Genomic DNA, 9,230 nt, shown 5'->3' with positions numbered 1-9,230 from the left:
TTAGATTTAATGGAGCAATTAAAGAATGTTCAAACTACAGCAATCAAGGATGATGCTGGAGAAATGAAAGGATGAATAAAAGAATTGGAACAAGGAGCTGATGGAATTTGGAGATTCCATAAGAAAAGAATTTGGGTACCTAAATAGGGAGATTTAAGAAATAAGATTTTAGAAGAAGCCCATAAATCTAGATATACCATGCATCCTGGAAATAATAAATGTACCAAGTGATGTGTGTAAAATGCAACATATAAATCACATCAATTAAGGCATAAAAATAACCCTTTTTAAGTACTAATGTTGGAAAAAGAGTGTTTTTGTCTTCCTTTTGTATTTTCAGGATGAAATGAGCTCAAAATCACAAAAGAAGCAAAAAGACAACTAATTCTACCATAAATACAAGAAAAGGAACAAAAGTGGACTGCCCGGACCCTCAACGGCACCTCCCAAGGCAAAGGAGAAGAAACAGAGTCTGAACACGCCCCGTGTCCAGCGAACACGGGGGCGTGCCCAGGAAGCAGCAGAAAAGACAAACCAGTAGAAGCTTCCATTGCCCACCACGGGGCCGTGTCCAGCGGGCACGGGGGCGTGGTGAAAGTACAGGAGGCGCATTAATTGTAATTTGCAATTACAATTAATGAAGTGAGAGAATGTCAGACGGGCACGGGGCCGTGTCCAGCGGACACGGGGCTGTGTCCAGCCTTCTGTTCAGCCTATAAATAGAGGAGCTTGGCTTCATTCTCTCTCATCCCTTGGCACACCACCTCTCTCACACTTCATCCACCACCCACCACCACCATAACACCATCATCCACCACCATCATCCATTGTCCATCGTAGAGTGTGTGAGTCGTCTCGGGATCCAAGATTGATCGTAAGAGTTCTTGACAATCAAGGCCATGTTTGCCTAAGTCTCTTACATCACTTGGTGAAGACAAGTGTTTAGTATAATACTTTTTATTTTTAATCTTTTGCACTTTTTATTTGGTTTTGTATTAATGACTTTAATAACTAGTTACTTATGTTGAAGGTGATCTTTCCTTATCGTTTGTCCGTGGTGTCTTGGCATTATTTTACTGTCTATATAAAATAAAAGATTTTCACCATTCATATCTCCACGGTCTATATGGAGGTATGTTGGCTACCTGGTCGGGGGTTAAGGGAACGGTTTGGTAAGGGTCTTGCCCTTGTTCAGCGTTTAGAGGTCCTGCTTGGGACCTGGGTCAAATTTAGTAGGATCTCCTTCAATGCCCATAGGTATTGGATGGCGGGGATCCAAACTCTTTGACCCCCTCATAAGTTAACTACTATTAATACTATAACCCGGCTATTTAGGACTGTATCCCTGCTGACTCAGACTACTTAGCCGAGGGTAACGTCACCGCCAAAAGCGGGGCCTACCACAATTTGCATTAATAACTTAATTCATTATCTTTCAATAATCCGACCCTTTAGGATTGTATCCTTGCTGACTCAAACTACTGGGTTGAGGGTAACGTCGCCTTCAAAAGAGGGGCCTACTACAATAACTAAGATAATCTCTTAAACAAGTGCAAAAGTGCGAAAATAATCAAAGGTTATACTAATACACGTGTCGGATCCAAGTGATTCATCTTGTCTATCTGTTTTTATTTTATTTTTATTTTCAGCATTTAGTTAGTTTTTATTTTTCTTAGTTTAAAACATTTTTCTCACTTTTTGATTTGATTAGACGTTGAGGATAAACCGGTATTAAAAGCTCTTGTGTCCTTGGACGACCTCGGTATCTTACCAACACTATACTACGTCCACGATGGGTGCACTTGCCCATATGCGTGTTTAGTGTTAGTGAATATCGTGTTTTATAAATTTAAAACTTGGCTAAAAGTGTAAAAATGGGCTTAAATACTCATCAAAAATATAACACACTTCACGCACATCAAGTTTTTGGCGCCGCTGCCGGGGACACAAGGATTTTAAGAAAGTTAGGAATCAACGGCCTAATCATATTTTTATTTTTCTTTAATGTTTTAGGATTTTTTCTTAGATTTTCAGCTTCTGCAGAGCTCAGCACGGGGCCGTGCCTGGTCGGACACAGGCCGTGCTCAGCATCGTTACTGGCAGTTTTTGTTTTTCAAGTTACAGAAGGCTAACCACGGGGCCGTGCCGGTGCAACACGGGGCCGTGTCCAACTTCCAGTAACTGGGATCTGAAAAACAATCACTGTAATTCCGACCACGGGGCCGTGTTCGCTCAACACGGGGCCGTGGTGAACCTTCTGACCAACATTCTTTTCTGTTTTTATTGCAGGACTTGGAACCCGACGCCATCCTCACGTAGTGTATGAGCTCCAGTTCCAATAAAGACATAAAGGAACCGCTAGAAGAACCCAAACGCTTTCTCAGAAAAAGGTTAAAAGCCAAAAACCAAGAGAAGGTTTCGGGTGATCCACCCCCAATGGCGGACCAACGTACCCTTATGGATTATCTACGGCCCACCGTAGGTAATCTAGGCGCCGCTATCAATGCTCCGAATGTCGAAGCCAATAACTTCGAACTTCGACCGCATTTGATACAAATGCTCCAAAACTCCGCAACCTTCCACGGGCTTGCAGACGAGGATCCTCATCTACATATAACTAATTTCCTCGAAATATGTGATACCTTTCGGATCAATGGAGCATCAAACGACGCCATCCGCCTCCGTATGTTTCCATTCTCACTAAAAGACCGAGCGAAAGCTTGGCTCAACACCCTCCCAGCTGGATCGGTAAACACCTGGGATGAACTAGCCCAAAAATTTCTATATAAGTATTTGCCTCCTGCTAAAACTGCTAAATTAATGGCTGAAATTAATACATACTCACAAGAGGACGGGGAATCCTTATATGAAACTTGGGAAAGGTTCAAGGAGCTATTACGCAAGTGTCCCCATCACGGCCTCGCAATATGGCAACAAGTATCCACTTTCTACAATGGATTGTTGCCACACACTAGGCAGACACTTGATTCTAGCTCCGGGGGACTTTTAGGTAATCGACGCCCACACGAAATATATAATCAGATTGAGGAAATTGCTCAAACCAATTTTCAATGGCACACTCCCCGGGGAAATAAGTCTATCGCCCCGGGCGCCCATAAGGTCGACGAAAGCACTTCTTTACAAGCCCAAATCGAGGCCCTTTCTTCAAAAATAAAAAAATTAGAAATGACAAAAACAGTCTCGGTTATGGCTTGTGAAGGGTGTGGTGGGTCACATGAAAATTGGAGTTGCATGAAAGAAACGGACGATCAACAAGAAATGGTAAACTACATTGACAATAGACCTAGGCCGTCGGGTCCTCCAACGGGAACTTACAACCAAGGATGGCGAAACCACCCAAACCTTGGTTGGAGGGAAACCGGCAATAGTAGTAACCAACAAACCCAACGAACAAACTTTCAGCAATCAAGAAATGAGTCACAAAATTTCACTCAACAACAAGGTGGACGAGAAAGGCTCGAAGATACTATATCTCGCCTCGTCTCTGACACTGATAAGAAAAACTCGGAAAGATTTCTACAATTAGAATCTAATTTTAGGAATCAACAAGCTAGCATTCAAAACATAGAAAAACAAATAAATCAACTAGCACAAAACTTTTCCGAGAGACCGCAAGGCGCATTACCTAGCAATACCGAAACAAACCCAAAGGCGCAAGTTCACCTCATCACACTACGAAACCGCACCGTAGGGCCTGCAGAAGTACCTCCACCTGCGGAAGAAACAATGCCAACACATCTGCAGGAAAAGAACTCTCCCCCATCACCAGAGCCTACCAAGGCTCCTCGAGTTCCGTACCCCGGTAGGTTAATTCGTCAAAAGACCAATGAGCAGTTCGCAAAATTCGAAAGTCTGTTAAAACAATTGCATGTCAATATTCCTTTTATCGAAGTCCTAACCCAAATGCCCAAATACTCTAAATTTATGAGGGACTTCCTTACACATAAAAAGAAAATTGAAAATTTGCAATTAGTTAATTTAGGCGAAGAATGCTCTGCCCTCGTACTCAATAAACTACCCCAAAAGAAAATCGATCCCGGAAGTTTCACGATTCCATGCTCAATAGGGGAATCACCCGTTCGCAATGCCTTGGCCGACTTAGGGGCTAGCATTAACCTCATGCCCTCATCGATGTTCAAAAGGCTTGGCTTGGGAACCACGAGCCCTACAAAAATAAGCATACAACTCGCTGATCGATCAGTCAAGTTCCCACAAGGTGTCATCAAGAATGTCTTGGTAAGGGTAAGCAGATTCGTTTATCCAGTTGACTTTGTCATACTCGACATGGAGGAAGACACCGAGGTCCCCCTTATACTAGGGAGACCCTTCCTTGCCACAGCACAAGCAGTGGTAGACATGAATGACGGGACACTGACTTTGAGGTATGGGGATGATGAGGTGAAGTTCGGAGTTGGGAAGAGAATAGAGGACGACGACCCAGTCAATTACATGAAGGTTATTGATTCAAGCTTGGATGCCGCTCTCCGACGGTGTAACTTGGGAAGCAAGGCACTCCACTCAGAAGATATATAACCTGGAATCGGGTCTAGCCAAGGACCCTTAAAAACGTGGCGCACCACGGAGGCATTCCGCGGATCTATCCTTAGTTTAGTTTAATCTTTTAGTTTTTGCAGAATAAAACACACTCATGGTGGTAATGGATGAAAAAGGGAACGAGAAAAATGGAACCATGCACGAAGAACAGGGCAACCCGACAAAAATCTCCATCATAGAAGGCTCAACACGGGCCGTGCCCAACCAACACGGCCCCGTGCTGAGCCCCCTGCAGAAAATCACCCAGTTCAGGTAACTGGACACGGGCCGTGTTCAGCGGACACGCCCCCGTGTCCAGGCTTCTGTTTCAATTCTGTAATTTTTGTTACTGGCACTTGACCACGGGGCCGTGCCCGGTCAACACGGGGCCGTGTCCAGGATGCCAGTAACATAAATCTTTGCTTTTTAACCCACTTTTACACATTCTAATCAACCAAAAACTTTATTTTTGGACACATTGAGGACAATGTGTAATTTAAGTGTGGGGGGATGCTAAAACCTTGAAATTTTGCAAAATCCTAAACACAAGCCTTACACAAAACTCTATTGGAACCGCTAAACACCCCAGATTTTTTCAAAAACTTTTTCATTTTTTACTTGTCTTAGTTTAAGTTGGGAATAACAAGTTCTAAAAAGGTTATATTTTTACAAGTTTACAACCGATAGCGTCGTGATAAAAAAAAGAACCAACATAAGAAAATTATGAAACGGTACAACAAGTCTAGTCAAAAATTCGATTATATATACTTGGTCACATTAAAAACCCATTCCCACAAAAGTGAGTTTTGAGCCTTTATTGAGCATAAAAATACACATATTTAGATTAAATGCTCATTTTTCGTTTCTTGTGTGAATAGCCGCTCGGTTCTTACAAATCTAGAACTTGCCACGACGATACATTCCCGGTCCTTACCAACTTAAACCCAAGTAAGTAAATGATGGAGGCATTAGGACTAACCATTTTTCTTTCAAAACCATTATTTTTCATTTTTTTTACCTACCCAAAATCCCCCTAGATAGCCCCTTTGAGCCTAAACCTATCATTTCATTACTTCAAAACCCTTTTTACCCACCAAAAACCTTTTTATTATTTTTTTACACCCTTTATTTTAGTAACAAGCTCGCTTTTTCGTAAATCACCTTTTTATGTGACGATCAAAAAAAAAAATGATGATGAAGTCAAAAACAAACAAAAGCTATAAAAGCTTGTTTGGAGAAATACTTCAAAATAAAAAGTCACTAAAAACAAGGTACTTCACGAAAACCGATGCTTGTTACGATTTTCGCCCTTTTTACTAACCACTAACCAACCACCCACCTTTAACCCAAGCCTAACCCTTCACCCCAAAAGTCCTCTTGATATTTACAAAGGTAAAAAGTTAAAAAGGAGGAGGATTGATTGCTTGGCAAGCCTATGGAAGGCGTAAGTTCCGTGCCGCTCTCGAGTGATTCACTAAAATATACACCTTCGGCCGAGTGTTGAGTGATCTCCCGTGAGGTATGTGAACTTGTATATAAATGGAATTTTAATAAGGCATGCTATGCCCAAATAAGTAATTTATCTTATGAAACGTTCAAAATAAATCATAACGAATAGGATTGTAAATAAATAAAAATAAAACTTACAAAGACCTTGGATTCCTGACACTCTATGACAAGCCAAAAAACTTTCTCTTCTACCTATTCCATTTGGGAGTGTAAGCCACATTTAAAGAGTTTTGCTTGAGGACAAGCAAAAGTTCAAGTGTGGGGGTATTTGATGTGTGTAAAATGCAACATATAAATCACATCAATTAAGGCATAAAAATAACCCTTTTTAAGTACTAATGTTGGAAAAAGAGTGTTTTTGTCTTCCTTTTGTATTTTCAGGATGAAATGAGCTCAAAATCACAAAAGAAGCAAAAAGACAACTAATTCTACCATAAATACAAGAAAAGGAACAAAAGTGGACTGGCCGGACCCTCAACGGCACCTCCCAAGGCAAAGGAGAAGAAACAGAGTCTGAACACGCCCCGTGTCCAGCGAACACGGGGGCGTGCCCAGGAAGCAGCATAAAAGACAAACCAGTAGAAGCTTCCATTGCCCACCACGGGGCCGTGTCCAGCGGGCACGGGGGCGTGGTGAAAGTACAGCAGGCGCATTAATTGTAATTCGCAATTACAATTAATGAAGTGAGAGAATGTCAGACGGGCACGGGGCCGTGTCCAGCGGACACGGGGCCGTGTCCAGCCTTCTGTTCAGCCTATAAATAGAGGAGCTTGGCTTCATTCTCTCTCATCCCTTGGCACACCACCTCTCTCACACTTCATCCACCACCCACCACCACCATAACACCATCATCCACCACCATCATCCATTGTCCATCGTAGAGTGTGTGAGTCGTCTCGGGATCCAAGATTGATCGTAAGAGTTCTTGACAATCAAGGCCATGTTTGCCTAAGTCTCTTACATCATTTGGTTTTGTATTAATGACTTTAATAACTAGTTACTTATGTTGAAGGTGATCTTTCCTTATCGTTTGTCCGTGGTGTCTTGGCATTATTTTACTGTCTATATAAAATAAAAGATTTTCACCATTCATATCTCCACGGTCTATATGGAGGTATGTTGGCTACCTGGTCGGGGGTTAAGGGAACGGTTTGGTAAGGGTCTTGCCCTTGTTCAGCGTTTAGAGGTCCTGCTTGGGACCTGGGTCAAATTTAGTAGGATCTCCTTCAATGCCCATAGGTATTGGATGGCGGGGATCCAAACTCTTTGACCCCCTCATAAGTTAACTACTATTAATACTATAACCCGGCTATTTAGGACTGTATCCCTGCTGACTCAGACTACTTAGCCGAGGGTAACGTCACCGCCAAAAGCGGGGCCTACCACAATTTGCATTAATAACTTAATTCATTATCTTTCAATAATCCGACCCTTTAGGATTGTATCCTTGCTGACTCAAACTACTGGGTTGAGGGTAACGTCGCCTTCAAAAGAGGGGCCTACTACAATAACTAAGATAATCTCTTAAACAAGTGCAAAAGTGCGAAAATAATCAAAGGTTATACTAATACACGTGTCGGATCCAAGTGATTCATCTTGTCTATCTGTTTTTATTTTATTTTTATTTTCAGCATTTAGTTAGTTTTTATTTTTCTTAGTTTAAAACATTTTTCTCACTTTTTGATTTGATTAGACGTTGAGGATAAACCGGTATTAAAAGCTCTTGTGTCCTTGGACGACCTCGGTATCTTACCAACACTATACTACGTCCACGATGGGTGCACTTGCCCATATGTGTGTTTAGTGTTAGTGAATATCGTGTTTTATAAATTTAAAACTTGGCTAAAAGTGTAAAAAGGGGCTTAAATACTCATCAAAAATATAACACACTTCACGCACATCACCAAGATTTAAGAAATAATTTCTGGTGGAAAGGTATGAAAAAGGATATAGCTAGTTATGTATCTAAGTGTCTTACTTGTTCACAAGTTAAGGCAGAACACCAAAAACCTTCAGGGTTGCTTCAACAGTTAGAAATGCCTGTTTGGAAATGGGAACTGATAACTATGGATTTTGTTACTAAGTTACCCAAAACCAGAAAAGGTAATGATGCGATTTGGGTAATTGTAGATCGATTAACCAAGTCAGCTCATTTCCTACCCATGAAAGAAACTTTCAGCATGGCAAGATTAGCAAAATTATACGTAGATGAAGTAGTATCCCTACATGGAGTTCCACTCTCCATTGTATCAGACAGGGATAGTCGTTTCACTTCACATTTCTGGACAAGTTTCCAAGAAGCCATGGGAACACGATTAAATTTAAGTACAGCTTATCATCCCCAAACAGACGGACAAAGTGAAAGATCCATTCAAACCTTAGAAGACATGCTCAGGGCATGTGTAATAGATTTTGGTGGAAACTGGGATGATCATTTACCCTTAATTGAATTCTCCTATAACAATAGTTATCATTCGAGCATCGAAGCTGCCCCGTTCGAAGCACTGTACGGACGAAAGTGTAGAACTCCGGTTTGTTGGGCAGAAATAGGAGAAAGCCAATTATCAGGACCTGAAATTGTGCAAGAAACCACAGACAAAATAAGTCAAATCAAAGAAAGATTAAAAACGGCTCGAGATCGCCAGAAGAGTTATGCAGACAATCGACGCAAGCCACTAGAATTTCAAGTCGGGAACAAAGTACTCTTGAAAGTTTCACCGTGGAAAGGAGTGGTACGATTCGGAAAGAAAGGAAAGCTAAGTCCAAGGTATATAGGACCTTTCAAAGTAATTCAACGAATAGGACCAGTTGCCTATCACCTACAACTACCAAAAGAATTAGCTGGGGTACACGATATATTTCATATATCCAACCTCAAGAAATGTTTGTCTGACGAATCCCTGGTAATACCTCTTTAAGATGTAGAGGTAAACGAAAAACTAAAGTTCATAGAAAAACCCCTACAGATAGAGGACAGAAAAGTCAAATTTCTCAAACGCAAACGACTTGTGTTAGTTAAAGTCAAATGGGATTCAAAGAGAGGACTCGAGTACACCTGGGAACTGGAATCGGAAATGAAGCGGAAATATCCTCATTTATTCCAGTAAATCTCGAGGACGAGATTTTTATTAAGGTGGGGAGAATGTAACAACTCTCACCAAAACTAG

At 41.5% G+C, this 9,230-nt stretch overlaps 1 non-coding gene across 1 annotated transcript; it reads right to left on the bottom strand.

Annotated features, from left to right (window-relative positions):
* Positions 1-2,814: 2,814 nt before the first annotated feature.
* Positions 2,815-2,921, bottom strand: LOC118485277. The gene has a single exon (XR_004875582.1). It is a non-coding gene; the product is annotated as a small nucleolar RNA R71 (small nucleolar RNA).
* Positions 2,922-9,230: the final 6,309 nt, after the last annotated feature.

The sequence above is a fragment of the Helianthus annuus genome, chromosome 12 (genome assembly GCF_002127325.2).
Source record: "Helianthus annuus cultivar XRQ/B chromosome 12, HanXRQr2.0-SUNRISE, whole genome shotgun sequence".
NCBI classification, from domain to species: Eukaryota; Viridiplantae; Streptophyta; class Magnoliopsida; order Asterales; family Asteraceae; genus Helianthus; species Helianthus annuus.
Note: the sequence above shows the minus strand (reverse complement) of the source record. Positions and strands in the feature narration are given on the sequence as shown.